The sequence below is a fragment of the Ascaphus truei genome, chromosome 2 (assembly GCF_040206685.1).
Source record: "Ascaphus truei isolate aAscTru1 chromosome 2, aAscTru1.hap1, whole genome shotgun sequence".
Lineage (NCBI taxonomy): Eukaryota > Metazoa > Chordata > Amphibia > Anura > Ascaphidae > Ascaphus > Ascaphus truei.
In genome coordinates, this window is record NC_134484.1 from 92,789,211 (window position 1) to 92,805,854 (window position 16,644).

The 16,644-nt window shown below is 41.0% G+C and overlaps 1 long non-coding RNA gene across 1 annotated transcript in view; it reads left to right on the plus strand.

Moving 5' to 3' along the window:
* LOC142488539 (uncharacterized) overlaps positions 1-16,644 on the plus strand; it is a 60,258-nt gene that overhangs the window by 27,339 nt on the left and 16,275 nt on the right. The window contains exon 3 of the long non-coding RNA XR_012799481.1: positions 99-155. This is a non-coding gene — a long non-coding RNA (uncharacterized LOC142488539). The remainder of the gene's footprint in view (positions 1-98; positions 156-16,644) is intronic.

The following is a 16,644-nucleotide window of genomic DNA, read 5'->3' on the forward strand; positions in this document are numbered from 1 at the left end:
GAGTTAACCCCTTAATTATTATAGCGGTCATTACCCATTACAGTGATTTAGGGGTTAGGGATCATTAGATTGGTTTTTTTTTGTTATATTCCTTCTAGCATTGGAGGATACAGACCTAGAGTATGCTGACGAGGATGCCCTTCATGATGGCATGGGTAAGTAGAACTTTTTATTTACTTTATTTATGCTGGCTGGCTAATGTTTGATATTATAATGGGCAAATTAGCTTTTATCCATATCTGGATAATAGTTATTTTGCCCATTACAGTACTGTATGCGTTGGGAGGGGGTGTATTTATTTCAATGTATTGCAAAAAAAATTTGGGCACAGGATTGGTACCACAGGCCAGCGGGGACCACCTGAGGGGCCCCAGACACGCATGGGAATGACCTATGGACCCCCAAAAACCCATGGGGACAACACAAGGTCCCCCAGACACCCTCAGGGACCACCTGAAGACCCCCGACCCAAGCAGGGACCACCCAAGGGCCCCCAGACACCCGTGGGAACCACCTGAGGACTCCAGACACCCATGGGGACCACACGAACACACATGGGGATGACCTGAGGATCCCCAGACACCTGCAGGGACAACCTGAGGACCCCCCGGACACACACGGCCTCTGGTATCAATCATGTGGGGGTAGAGGAGGTGGGTATTAGTGTTGTTGTGTTTTTAATATTTACTGTGGGTAGCAGCTATTTTATTATTATTAATAATAATAATAATAACATGTTCTTGTATAGCACTGCTAGTTTTACGTAGCGCTTTACAGAGACATTTTGCAGGCACAAATCCCTGCCCCCTGGAGCTTACAGTCTATGTTTTTGATGACTGAGGCACAGGGAGATAAAGTGAATTGCCCAAGGCCACAAAGAGCCAACACTTTACTCACTGAGCCAATCCCTCTATTACACATTTTAATAGTAGTGTACATGAGATGGGGTTTTTCGGAACCGCGTTGATTTGAGGTCCGAGGACCCTCTGTTTCCCGAGATACAGACCCCGCTATTGGGGTGACGGTATATCATATCCATTTAAATGTCCTGCGGCACGTGACCATGGGAATAAAATGCATAGGAGATACCGGCACCCCAAACAGCTGAGAATAGGTTAACAAAACACAGAACCCCAGCAAGCTCTTTTTGGGAACCCCTGAGCCCCCACAAAATATATACAGTTAGGTCCGGAAATATTTGGACACTGACACAATTTTCATAATTTTGGCTCAATAATTGTGCCACCACAATGGATTTGAAATGAAACAACCAAGATGCAATAGAAGTGCAGACTTTCAGCTTTAATTCAAGGGGTTGAACAAAAATATCGTATGAAATGTTTAGTAATTGCAACCATTTTCATACACAGTCCCCTTATTTCAGGGGCTCAAATGTAATTGGACAAATTAACACAATCATAAATAAAATGTTCATTTTTAAAACTTTGTTGAGAATCCTTTGCAGGCAATGACTGCTTGAAGTCTGGAACGCATGGACATCACCAAACGCTGGGTTTCCTCCTTTGTGGTGCTTTGCCAGATCTTTGCTGCAGCTGTCTTCAGTTGTTGTTTGTTCATGGGTCTTTCTGCCTTAAGTTTTGTCTTCAGCAAGTGAAATGCATGATCGATCGGGTTGAGATCAGGTGATTGACTCGGTCATTGCAGAATATTCCAGTTCTTTGCCTTAAAAAACTCCTGGGTTGCTTTCGCAGTATGTTTTGGGTCATTGCCCATCTGTAAAGTGAAGCGCCGTCCAATCAACTTCGCTGAATTTGGCTGAATCTGAGCAGACAATATATCCCTATACACTTCAGAATTAATCCGGCTGCTTCTGTCTTCTGTCACATCATCAATAAATAATAGTGACCCAGTGCCATTGTAAGCCATGCATGCCCATGCCATCACACTGCTCCACTGTGTTTAACAATGATGTGGTATGCTTCGGATCATGAGCCATTCCAAGCCTTCTCTATACTTTTTTCTTCCCATCATTCTGGTACAGGTTGATCTTAGTTTCACCTGTCCAAAGAATGCTGTTCCAGAACTGGGCTGTCTTTTTTAGATATTGTTTGGCAAAGTCTAATCTGGCCTTTCTGTTCTTGAGGCTTATGAATGGTTTGCACCTTGTGGTGAACCCTCTGTATTTGCTCTCGTGAAGTCTTCTCTTTATGATAGACTTGGATAATGATATGCCTACCTCCTGGAGAGTGTTCTTCACTTGGCTGGATGTTGTGAAGGGTTTTTCTTTAACATGGAAAGGATCCTACGATCATCAACCAATGTTGTCTTCCGTGGACATCCAGGCCTTTTTGTGTTGCAGAGCTCACCAGTGAGTTCTTTTTTTTCTCAGAATGTACCAAGCTGTTGATTTGGCCACTCCTAATGTTCCTGCTGTCTCTCTGATGGGTTTTCTTTTTTTGCAGCCTAAGGATGCCCTGTTTCACTTGCATTGAGAGCTCTTTTGACCGCATGTTTTGGGTTCACAGCAACAGCTTCCAAATGCGAATGCCACACCTGGAATCAACTACAGACCTTCTACCTGCTTAATTGATGATGAAATAATGAAGGAATAGCCCACACCTGTCCATGAAACAACTTTTGAGTCAATTGTCCAATTACTTTTGGTCCCTTGAAAAAGAGGGGGCTACATATTAAAGAGATGTAATTCCTAAACCCTTCCTCCAATTTGGATGTGAATACCCTCAAATTAAAGCTGATAGACTGCACTTTAAACCCATCTTCATTATTTAACTGTAACTTGAATTTATTTTGGTAACAGCCAAAATAAGAAAACTTGTATCAGTGTCCAATTATTTCCGGACCTAACTGTATATGTATTTAAGTGTCAAAATGGAGTGCTATTGAGCGTGGATAATGTATACAACAGACGACAGAGAAGCCCAATGCTACATCCAACATGTGTGGTCTTTCTCCCTGCTAATAGAGGTAAATGAGAATTTTAATCCAAATAGAGGTATATTAGTATTTTGTATGTATGTTTACACTCATCTGGTGAGACCGTTCCCTTACCCCCCTCTGCCTTTCCCTTGGATCCTATATACAGGAAACATCCTACACCTTATCACGGCTATATCTACCTTCACATTTGTTATTTATCAGAGTCACTCTACTCTCCACTGTTGCTTCAATCACCATTCTTGTCGGGCAAATAAGTGCTTTATTCATTCGAGTGCTACTCCCTCACAATAGATTTTCTGGACATTTTTTGGACACAGTTTTGGACATTTATTTGTTCCTCTATTTTATATCGACATATATATTGTTTTATTGTTTTATTGTCATGCTATTTCTGTATTTTTGTCATTTGTGCTATCAGTAACCGACCTTTATTGCCTTTATTAAATTTTCCCCACATTTTTAACAGCTACATGGGATTGCGCTTTTTTCTTTTTTTCAATATATATATATATATATATATATATAGTACCAGATGAAATCCCAAAAAGTGGAATAGAATCAAACAATAACAAGGGAAGTTTTACACAACACTAACTGGGGTTGGGGAGTGGGGGGGGGGGAAGGGGGCAAAAAGGTATGATTAGCAACCAAATACAAAAAAAGGCAAGGGAGGCAATGCTTCGGGGAGAACCAATTCTATAAGCCCATCCCACACATTCCGAGCAGACCTTGGTACTTCCTTTTGACACCCTCAGATCAAGGAATCTTGGTTTCAAAGTCCTTAGGGCCTCCCCCGTTCAGTGAAAGACGTTTGTCTCAGCGCACACTGCTTCTATTGCTGTTAGTGTTTTGTTTTTTTTTAAAAAGGAGAACCGGCGTCTGACATCATCAGCTGAAGTGCTATGGACACTCATTAGTAACAGATTGCAGAGATAGCATCGGGTAGTGAAATGCGTGTCCTCAGTTATCATGGCATCCCGCTCATGTCTGTAATTTCTATAGAGCTGGTGAATGCCCTTAAGGTTTTGTAGTCAATATCTAGGCATATTAAATATAGTGCTGTCCCTTTCTTGCCATTTGGATTTCCAATAACATTATTTGTAAACTTTATTTTAGATTATATTTCAGCAGAGATAATCTTTTTGTTTGTAGCTTTTCACATAATAAATGTCTTTTTTTGTTTAGTGTTTCCTTGATAATTGACTCAGTAATTCTATTTTATAATTATCTTTTTTTTCTGTATTTCTTAATTCTAGCAACATAGCTAGGGAATTAAATGCATATTTCAATGCATTAACAAAAATAAAATAGTTTATTTTAATTCTTGCTGCATTTTAGCAATGTTTTCAAAACATAACCTTACCAATTAGATAATTAAGATGTATTTGTGCTACTGAATAAGACTGGATACATAAGTGCATTGCTAATGTAACGCACTCCCCTCCTCCCCCCCAGTGGGAGATGTGTAGCTACGGTGTGTGTGGTGCAATACCTGTGAATCACAGGAGGACTGAGCCTCCGCTGCTGGGAGCCTTCAGTGTATCCTGGAATGATGGGTGACAGTGCCTCCACTTGTATGGGATTCTAGGGTGTAGAATAACCCCGTTAGGACCCACATACAATAAACAATACGCAATGGTATGCTTAGAACAGTTTACTATATGCATAGAACAATCATAAACAATAGTGCCACACTGTAATACTAGGCCTCGCAAGGCCGTAACCCCACACCGTGTTCCCCAACACGTGTCCTCAGTCCCACACCCACCCAAGTGTGTGAGTTAGCGCTGCTTACTAAAGTTGTATAGTTAGCTATGGTGGGTGGCTCCCATGTGGAGTGATCCACCTTTAGCATGTCTCTCACGTCGATGCTTGATGATCTAATTGCAGACCATCAAGGGCCAGGATGCGAACACGTCCTGGCTGTGTCACTCACTTTTGCTGGTACTATAGGGCCGTGTCCCTATCCTATGGGCCGGTCCCTGCAACAACCAGAAGCTGAGGGGAGTCGGGGCCTAGCTGGAGCCTAAAAGGGGTTTTCTGGCCAAGTGCAGATGTCACAGACACCTGTACATACCTCCTACCCTGTTCTTGTCCCAGCTCTGACTGGCTCACGGTCCCAGCACGCGAAATGTATCAATGTGTGAACAGGAGAATAAAGGAGCCTGATTGGCTGTGATAGGTAATGTGACTCCAAGTCCCTGAGCATGATGGGACTTGTAGTTTCCGCTGAGCTCTCTCACCATTGACCCTCGCACAACATGTGCTCTGCAGCCCAAATGACTGCTGGGAACTGTAGTTGCCTCTACCTTTAGCCGCACCGCGCATGCACCGGGTCTCGCGCATGCGCAATTGAATGCAAGATAGCGGCTCCCTGTGGAATCGGGCCGCTGCGGAGCCTCCGGTATACCGGAGCACTGCCTAATTGCCCGCACTGCTTCCACAACATCCCGGCACTTGCTGGATGCGTGCACAATCTGCCGCTGGCACCCGCGCTTGTCCGCACTCTCCTGGGGGCAGGATGACCCAGTTGAAACCCGGCTACTCTAAATTACAACCAATGAACTACACTTTGCTATTTACAGTGTAGCCCTGTGTAGTTTTGGGGTTACATGCCTTTCTCCTCCTGTGCAGTAATCCCTGTTAAGGGCAGTTTTGCCAGGAGTAATCATGGGGTTTGCCCTCCCACTCCTGTGCTGTGTAATATTTAGTGAAGGAAGTGACATCAGGCTCTGTGTCCACTTACAGTGACATAGGGGTGGTGCCTACTGAATCTATGTATTATGCAGCACACCCTGTATTTAGTTAGTTGTCTCACCCATCTGAGTGAGACTGGTCTGACCCAGCAAACTGTCAAGGCTTTAGCAGCTTTTGTGGCCCTCCCTTCGGGGAGATGTGTGGGCAGACTATTCCTCTTACTCCATCAGGGAGTAAGGGAAGAGCAAGGACAGCTTCTAGGGCCCTGACTAGGAGTGATGTCCAGGGACTTCCTTTGGGTTGGCAACCTGAGATGAGCGGCTAGAAGACCGGCCACTATGATGGGCGGCTGTCCATGTCTGGTGATAATAAAGGATGCCAAAGAAAGAGATCGCTTCTGTCCTGATTGTGAAGTCACTTGGGAAGAAGGTGCACATAGAGGTTCTCTTTCAGAGACCCCTCCCTACTATGCTGGGGGGTCTGGAAGAGATGGAGGCGCTGTACCATGAGTGAGTATAACTCAGCATTACCTCATAAGCCAGTCCTGATGCCATCCCCATTACACCGCGGGAGACTAAGGGATTCTGTAAGCCAGCAAGTGCACCACACTACACTTCATGTAACCGGGGTCAGTGTCCACCTAAGGGGGGCAATATGAGATTGGCCCGGGCAAACACTTTTACAACAGTAATAAATTAAACTCAGTGATCATAACAGGTAGGTTAATTGCAATTAGAAATTACCAAGGTCAGTGGATCAAAGCCAGTCATGTTCAAGTGAAACCTTTACGCATCTCTTCAATGTTACTTCAGATACATGTGTGGTCTTTTCCAACTTGCGGTCACAGGATGACATTTAGTGCAGTATGTGAAATCATTCAATTTGGTCAGTTTCCACACAATGGTCATGAATCAACATAAAATAATAGTTCTGAAGTTAGTTTAATTTTATTCATAAAAATATAGAATGAACTACTGTAGCACTCACCCTGTCTAACACAATTCAGCTAGAGGTGCTATGGTCGTGCATCCACACCGCAAGATGCATACAACTATACAAAAAGCAAACTGGATCAGCACTCAAAAATAAGAATAATGAAGGGTTTACGTTTTGCTTTTGGTCTCACCAAGAATCTTCTTTAATGTATCAAACAAGCAGCAATACAGTAAAAATCAGCACACAAAGGGAAAGGAAATGTTAGCAGACACACAATGTTATATGTGCACAATAGAGCAATGTTTCAAGCCCCCCTGACTCCTTCGTCAAACTTAATCCTGTAGCAATAGGGACTTTTAGCAGATAAAGCACATACATATTATTTTTTTTTGAGAGGTGGGGATAAAGGGTAAACAATAACTATAAATAAGGGAGTTAATTTGTTATATTTTGTTTTACTTTTGACCTAATTAACTTGTTGTTCATTTAGACCTTTAATAGAAGATTTAGAATATAGTACAGTATATATACTGAATACATAATTTCATAGCTGTTAATAGTCAAAGAGGGTGTACTTTCTTTTTTACATGACTGTATATATATATATATATTTATTAACAAAAATAAAGCAAAATGGAGAAGCTATGTGTGAAAAACTAAGTACACCCTTACTGCTTCCATAGGAATTAATATGCTAAGTAGCAGACAGGTGCTGCTAATCAAATGCCCGTGATTAATTGATCATCAGCAAATGTGACCACCTCGATAAAAGCCGAAGTTTTAGCACTTTGCTGGTCTGGAGCATTCAGGTGAGAATTAATACAATGCCAAGGAGGAAAGACATCAGCAACAATCTAAGAGAAGCAATTGTTGCTGCCCATCAATCTGGGAAGGGTTATAAGGCCATTTACAAACAATTTAAAGTCCATCATTCTACAGTGAGAAAGATTATTCATAATTGGAATACATTCAAGACAGTTGCCAATCTTCCCAAGAGTGGACATCCCAGCAAATTCACCCCAAGGGCAGAACGTGCAATGCTCAGAGAAATTGCAAAAAGAAAACAAGAGTTACATCTCAGACTCTACAGGCCTCAGTTAGCATGTTAAATGTTAAAGTTCATGACAGTACAATTAGAAAAAGACTGAACAAGTATGGTTTGTATGGAAGGGTTGCCAGGAGAAAGCCTCTTGTCTCTAAAAAGAACATGGCAGCACGGCTTAGGTTTGCAAAGTTGCATCTGAACAAACCACAAGACTTCTGGAATAATTTCCTTTGGAGAGATGAGACCAAAGTGGAGATGTTTGGCCATTAAGCACAGCGCCACGTTTGGCGAAAACCAAACACAGCATATCAGCACAAACACCTTATACCAACTGCCAAGCATGGTGGTGGAGGGGTAATGATTTGGGCTTGTTTTTGCAGCCACAGGACCAAGGAACGTTGCAGCCATTGAGTCGATCATGAACTCCTCTGTATACCAACGTATTCTAAAGTCAAATGTGAGGCCATCTGTCCGACAGCTAAAGCTTGGTCAAAATTGGGTCATGCAACAGGACAATGATCCCAAGCACACCAGCAAATCTACAACAGAATGGCTGAAAAAGAAAAGAATCAAGGTGTTGCAATGGCCCAGTCAAGGTCCAGACCTCAACCCGATTGAAATACTGTGACTGGACCTTAAGAGAGCTGTGCATAAACAAATGCCCACAAACCTCAATGAACTGAAGCAACGTTGTAAAGAAGAGTGGGCCAAAATTCCTCCAGAACAGTGTGAGAGACTGATAAAGTCATACAGAAAACGATTGCTTCAAGTTGTTGCTGCTAATGGTGGTTCTACAAGCTATTGAATCATAAGGTGTACTTAGTTTTTCACACATGGCTTCTCCATTTTGGCTTTATTTTTGTTAAATAAATCATGATACGGTGTAATATGCCATGTGTTGTTGTTCATCTGAGGTTCTATTTACCTGCTAAGGAACAGATGATTGTTATTATGTCCTGATATGTAAAACCATGGAATTCAAAGAGGGTGTACTTTCTTTTTCACATAACTGTATATATACAGTTAGGTCCGGAAATAATTGGACACTGACACAATTTTCATAATTGTGGCTCTGTACACCTACCAAATGGGTTTGAAATGAAACAACCGAGATGCAATAGAAGTGCAGACTTTCAGCTTTAATTCAAGGGGTTGAACAAAAATATCGGTTGAAACGTTTAGGAATTGCAACCATTTTCATACACAGTCCCCTTATTTCATGGGTTCAAATGTAATTGGACAAATTAACACAATTATAAATAAAATGTTAATTTTTAATACTTTGTCGAGAATCCTTTGCAGGCAGTGACTGCTTAAAGTCGGGAATGCATGGACATCACCAAACGTTGGGTTTCCTCCTATCTTCAGTTGTTGTTTGTTCATGGGTCTTTAAGTTTTGTCTTCAGCAAGTGAAATGCATGCTCGATCGGGTTGAGATCAGATGATTGAATCGGCCATTGCAAAATATTCCACTTCTTTGCCTTAAAAAAACTCCTAGGTTGCTTTCGCAGTATGTTTTGGGTCATTGTCCATCTGTAAAGTGAAGCGCCGTCCAATCAACTTCGCTGAATTTGGCTGAATCTGAGCAGACAATATATCCCTATACACTTCAGAATGCATCTGGCTGCTTCTGTCTTATGTCACATCATCAATAAACACTAGTGACCCAGTGCCATTGTAAGCCATGCATGCCCATGCCATCACACGGTCTCCATCGTGTTTTACAGATCATGTGGTATGCTTCGGATCATGAGCCGTTCCAAGCCTTCTCAATACTTTTTTCTTCCCATCATTCTGGTACAGGTTGATCTTAGTTTCATCTGTCCAAAGAATGCTGTTCCAGAACTAGTCTGGCTTTTTTAGATATTGTTTGGCAAAGTCTAATCTAGCTTTCTATTCTTGAGGCTTATGAATGGTTTGCACCTCGTGGTGAACCCTCTGTATTTGCTCTCGTGTAGTCTTATCTTTATGGTAGACTTGGATAATGATATGCCTACCTCCTGGAGAGTGTTCTTCACTTGGCTGGATGTTGTGAATGGGTTTTTCTTTACCGTGGAAAGGATCCTTTGATCATCCGCCACTGTTGCCTTCCATGGACGTCCAGGCCATTGTGTGTTGCAGAGCTCACCAGTGCATTCTTTTTTTCTCAGAATGTACCAAACTGTTGATTTGGCCACTCTTAATGTTCCTGTTATCTCTCTGATTTTTTATTTTTTTTTGCAGCTTAAGGATGCCCTGTTTCACTTGCATTGAGAGCTCCTTTGACTGCATGTTGTGAGTTCACAGCAACAGCTTCCAAATGTGAATGCCATACCTGGAATCAACTCCAGACCTTTAACCTGCTTAATTGATGATGAATAATGAAGGAATAGCCCACACCTGTCCATGAAACAGCTTTTGAGTCAATTGTCCAATTACTTTTGGTCCCTTGAAAAAGAGGGGGCTACATATTAAAGAGATGTAATTCCTAAACCCTTCATCCAATTTGGTTGTGAGTAACCTCAAATTAAAGCCGATATACTGCATTTTAAGCCTGTATTCGTTATTTAACTGTAACTTAAATTTATTTTGGTATACAGACAAAATAACAAAACTTTTATCAGTGTTCAATTATTTCCGGACCTAAATGTAATGTTTAAATGTCCTGTGTCACGTGACTGGGACATTTAAATGCATAGGAGATACCGGCACCCCATACCGAGGCCTGTAACTCGAGAAGCAGGGGGTTCCCGGTCCTGAAATCAATGCTGTTCTGCTCCGGAGACCCCATGATCCCACACACTAGTATTCAAATTTTAATAGAAACACTGTGATAGCCTGCGAGAGATGTGCAGGGAGAGACAGGGAGAACATCAGAATCTCAGATGACTTTTCTGATATGGCGAACGGTTTGGACATTTTTCTATTGCATGGCTTGAAAGGGGTTTTAGATTCTTTCTAAATACTGTGATAACTCAAATTTCAAACTGTTCGATGGGAACATGCCAAACTTTGCTTGATAGCAGCAAACTCATTGATGCTACTTGAATATACCCCTGTATCTGTTATCTGAGTTTTCTTAGCATTTAAAGAGTCCATGGAAATACTGTAAGGGCAGGGGTTATGTTTCACAGAACAGTGCAAAACGTGCATTACAGCTACAGTACCAATAAGCTTTGAATATAGTACATTGAATTTAGTGTAAAATGCATACTAGCACCGCCTATTGTTACAGCAAAGAAGTACCATTTAGCAGTCATGGCTGAGCCACGGTCACGAGACTGCAACATGCTGGAGATTTGCACTCGGTTTTGCTTTGTTATGGGAATAGTATGTCTTGCTACATCTGTAATTTAAAATATGAAAATAAAAACTGGAAATCTTGAATTATTTTAAAAGTGATATTTGTTCATCTTTTGATAAAGGTTTCATATTCTTTTTGTGACTGCAATTTTATATATTTGTACTTGGATTTTATGGAAAGTCAGAATTTACATAATCCTGCCTTTATTTACACAAATTTAACTAAGTACATTTTCCTCCTTCCTGTAGTTATCTCTCTTTTTTCTTTTCTTTCATGATTGAAGAGCATGAATGAAGTCTTTCTCAAAAGAAGTCCCAGTTAGAATTCACTTTTTGATCTATGTAACCTAAGAATAAAGTAAAATGGACATTGAAAACATTTTTATTCTTACTACTGAATGCAGGAAGTAACTTTGGAATTTTAATGACAAAATAAGTCTTTCATCTGCTTCCACCTCACCATCTACTTATTTTTAAATATTTCGATAACAGCATTAGTAAAACGGTGGAAACTAACGCTCACTTCCATAGTTCAAAGTTAGCAGATAAAGCGATGCTTTTAATCAAAGTAATTAAACCTACTCTGTTGCCTACTGTAATTTCTAAGCACTGGCAATACCTAAAATAAATAAGGGTAAATCTGTTAAATATATAAAGTTATACAGTAACACACCATGGCTCTTTCTGAAATAAGAAAGTTGGGAAGCATTCCTCAGTATATTAAAAGCAATACCAGAATGCAGGAACAAAAGCAACACTCTCTTTTTATTACAGTTGTAAATGTATAGGAATTGCATGTCATGTCATAATGGATTTTACTTACTAAAAATGTAATGCACCTATAAAAATAACAGACTTACAGAAGACAACGATCACAAGGAATGCTCAATAGAATAACCATACCTTAGGAGATAAATTGACGTGTCAGTAGAAACTAGGGTTACATTTATTATCTTATTGTGAATGGAATCTCTTAAACCCCATTCACCCCTCTCCCAAATACATTTGTTTTGTAGCTAATCTAGATGCTAACAAAACAGCAAGTGAAAACATAAACAAATTAAAACGCAAGGGAAGAGAGAATAGTAATTGTCTTACTGGTAATGGCTATTCCATCTGTCAAGAAGCACAATTCAACACTGAAAATCTTTGGGAAAGAGAGTTTCTAATGTGTAAATCCCAAAATATGGTGTAGTGGACAGTATGCTTGATGCCTATTATGCTTTGAAAACGTGCTTGTTCAATTATCTTCTTTTTCCTGCATTAAAGGTCCGGTTGTACTTTGCTTGGGGTCGTTGTCCTAGAATAAACAGTGAGCAGAGGCAAAGTTTGCAGTAATGGCTAGTTCTAATGCCTGGCTTACTAGTAAATCTTGGAAATACACTTTGTCCAGTATTCCTGTAAACAAAACAAATAATAAATATAAAATGTCATACCAATTATTGACTTTACTGTGGTACAGCACCACAGTGCCTACTGTGTGGTAAGACAATAAAGAATATGTGTACTGTATGTTCAAAGACTACAATTTGGCAAGGACGACATCGTGAAATTGCATCTTCAACAAGCACCTTCATGGGATGCTTCAGTTTCTACTTTATGGAAAGATGACTTCTGTTCCTGTATGAAATTCGAGAGAACCTCTCCGGGGCCACTGAATTTTTATCTATTATCCTTATCTATCAACCCTGATCATGAGGTGAAATCTGAAAAAAACGGTAAAAGACTTGGGATTATACTTACCGCACAATATTATTCCCATAGTTAATTTTTATTCTGAAAATATTGGGGTATACGAGTTTACTAATGTAAGCCCCCTTTGGGATTACTATTTCTATTTAAGTGGTTAGTGGGTCCCAGAGGGTTAACTGTATGGGTAGGTAGAGTGTAACATATTTTACCATCACATGTGTAGAGTGACTATGCAGAAACCTAGCTATGCCTATCTTGTAGAAGGTGTCTAGTCGCACTTTCCCCCCACACCCTTGGAAATGTGTAGCTACTGTGTATATATGGTGCAATACCTGTTGGCTTACAGGGGGCCTGAGCCTCCACTGCTGGGAGCCTGGGGTGTATTCTGGAATGATGCGCCTCCACCTGTGCGGGATTCCATGGTATAGGATGACCCCATCACAGGACACAATAAGAATACACACTTTGTAAAGCAGAACAGTTTACTATATACACTAAGGTAGTACAGCCTACCCACAAGGTCTCGCACGGCCGTACCTTCCAAAGTACCTAGGGGCCCTTGGGCTGCCCACTAATGTGTGAAGGTGAGTTGGTGCACTTTGTTTGGTACCTGCCGGGTGTGTCCACACCCGGATGCGCTGTAGAAATAGGATCTACTGATCCAGCGATGTCAGCGATGAGTTCACCTCCGCGGTGGGTGGTATCCAGCTAGAGGGTCCCACACAGATTATAGTCTCTGATGGTCTGGTTCTGGACCGCAGGCTGCATTCACCTTGTGGCGTCTCCCTGTGTACCTGATAGTGCTAAGTGGGGCAGTGTCCCTGTCTAAGGGCAAGTCCCTATAGCAGCCACAAACTCTGTGGGAGTCGGGGCCTAACAGGGGGTATCTGGCCTAGTGCAGGAGTCACAGACCCCTGCACACACAACCTACCCCTTCCTTGTCCCAGCTCCGACTGCCTAATGTGTCCAGCACGCAAAATGTATCTATCTCCTGTTTCGAGAATACTACTGCCCTATTGGCTCCTGCGCAACACATGACAAACAGCTCCAGGGGCTGCTGGGATTGTAGTACCTATCTGAGCAATGGCTGCCGCTCCTGCACTCTTTGCACATGCGCCAAGCCCTGCATTAGCTGCTGCACCTCCGGACCCATCTGTGCATGCGTGCGCAACTAAGGATAGCGGCCCCCGCTAACCGGTGCACCGCAAGCTCCTGGCGACCGCCTCGCCTCTAAAATGTTTGAGGGGATTTCTTTTAAGACCCATGGGTAATTATACATGTGGGAATTGCATCATGTGTAAATATATGGCACATGATAAGGTAGCGACAGCATTCACGTAAGAGCCCTCAAAACCCACATGGACGAACATGTTAACAGTATTAAGAATGCCACCTATCATACTAATGAGGGTAGAAAATGACATGGGCTAGTACAACATTTTGTTGATAAACATGCAGGGATTACTGAGTCTAGAATTGGTTTCTAAAGACCCTAGAGGTGGCAATCATGACCTTACATTACAACAAAGGGAACAATTTTGGATTTTTACTTTTTAGGGTAAAGCCCCTCTGGGTTTAAATGAAATGGTAATTTTCTCAAATAATAAGTGTATTTTTGATATCCAGTATTTTAGTTTTTTTTTTTACTTTTTATGCTGTTGTGTTTTTGTATTTTGTGTTTTGCATATTTTTTGTTTGTTGTTTTTTAATTATATGTTTGATGTATTTATATGTTTATTTGTTATTGTTTTTTTATTTTTTTGGTGCCAGCGTATGTTTGATGTATTTACATGTTTTTGTTTAATTGTTTTCTGAGTTTTTGGTACCAGCGTTAATGTTTTCATTTGTCAAATGGTTAATTTGTTATCTTCCACCAGGTGTTATCAATTTGGTGGCCTTTATATGACTAGACAAAAAACGAATTTAAGCTCAAGGAGTTTGAGCACCAAAAGGGTATACAGTATATAAAAAAGATAATATATAGTAGCGGGTTGGAAACCGGGTTGGAAAGGTAACTGCTGCAGCTAAATCATGTGCAATAGTAAATGGAGGGCAGGAGGAGACGTCCAAGGGTAATGTATTAAGCAAATGATAAAACCCTATGTGTCACGTTATACCAGTGTGGAGTAGCTACTGTTCACTATTAGCCACCGTCCTGCATCGCCTTAGAGCTGGTGCTGCTGTTTGTGTAACCGCTGCTTTGCTGCGCACATCCTCCGGTATACCCCCAATGGCGTCCCTTCGATCAGGTAGGCAATAGAAACAAAAATAGATCAAAGTAAGGAGAAAAAAAATCGGGAAAACTCACCAGCAAATACTGATTAAAAACACTTTAATTAAGCTACATGAAAAACATGAACAAACAATGAAAAACTCTCCTCCCAAGCGTTTCACGCCCCGTAATGGTGCTTTTAGAAGGAGTTGAAAATGCGCCACTAGGGGGCGGGAAACGCGTGGGAGGAGAGTTTCTCATTGTTTGTTCAGGTTTTTATGTAGCTCAATTAAAGTGTTTTTAATCAGTATTTGCTGGTGAGTTTTACCGATTTTTTTGCTCATTACTTTGATCTATTTTTGTTTCTATTGCCTTTATTTGACTGCCTGATGGGTTTCATGAGACTGAGCCCTGACGAAGCGTATGACGCGAAACACAGAGGCTGTTTCATCCTCCAATTTGCGTTTAATTATCATTTTAACACCCATTATTTTAACTTGTATTTTGATTAAAATTCATTATAATAATATTCATAGATCATCCAGCAGATGGGATGAAACCCTTACTGGGTTTCTTTCTCTTACTCAGTTCTGTTTCATCCTCCCACTGTTTCGTCAGAACATTAACAGGCAGGCACTTTGTTTTGTTGTGATGGTTACAGCGGGTGTGCCGATGTATATTATACTTGATGTGAATTTTTTATATTTTGCTACTTCTCTTTATAAATGACTTTTATACTTACCAGTCCCTTCGTTGTGATCCTTCTTGTTTTCGTTTGTCTAAAGTATTCTATGTCTTTATTTATATAGCGCCATTAATGTACATAGCGCTTCACAGTAGTAATACATGTGGTAATGAAATAAATAACAGAGCATGGAGATAAGTGCTTTAGACATAAAAGTAACATTAAGGAAGAGGAGCCCCTGCCCCGAGGAGCTTACAGTCTAATTGGTAGGTAGGGAGAACGTACAGAGACAGTAGGAGGGAGTTCTGGTTAGTGCGTCTGCAGGGGGCCAAGCTTTATGTATCATGTGTTCAGAATATCCACAGTGCTATTCTTATGCTTCTTTAAGCAAGTGTGTCTTAAGGTGGGTTTTAAAGGTGGATAGAGAGGGTGCTAGTCAGGTAATGAGGGGAAGGGCATTCCAGAGGTGTGGGGCAGTCAGTGAAAAGGGTTTAAGGCGGGAGAGGGCTTTAGATACAAAGGGGGTAGAAGTATTGCCCCATTGATCGTGGGAGATTTTGGATCAGCAGGAGGTACCCTCATCAAGTTTCCTACCATATGCCTGGTATCAGCACGTGTGATATTATAAGTGTAAGGGTAACAGAATAAAAAGAAAAAAGTGGGTTAACAAAAAGGTTTGGGTGTGGAAATTACACTCCCATAAAGACAACAAATGTCAGTCAAGGCCGGAGTAGGGATGGCAACAAGAAATATAATGAATGATATTGTCTAAAAAAAAACCTCAAGACCGAGCAACTCATGAAAAAGATCAAACATTATTAATATCCAATACTAATTGTTAACTAAAGAATGCAACTTTACCTTTGCTCAAAGCTGGACTATTGTCATGCCCATTACTTACCTTACCACCAGCTTGTGTCGGATGTTAGTTATTTCCGTTTAGTCAGAATTAAAGTGTAATGCATCGTACAGTTTCCATGCACTTGAACTCTGCTCTCATGCAGCCCTAGCTCACTGTGAAGCCATACAGACTACAATATGTAGTGCAAGGTAACAGAACTTTGCCTGTTTTTGTATGTAGTCAAGGGTAAAATGAATTTCCCTGTTACTGTTGGCTAAGTGGTTGTCATCAAAAATCTTCTCCGGCATCTAATTTTTCTAACAATACTTTACAAT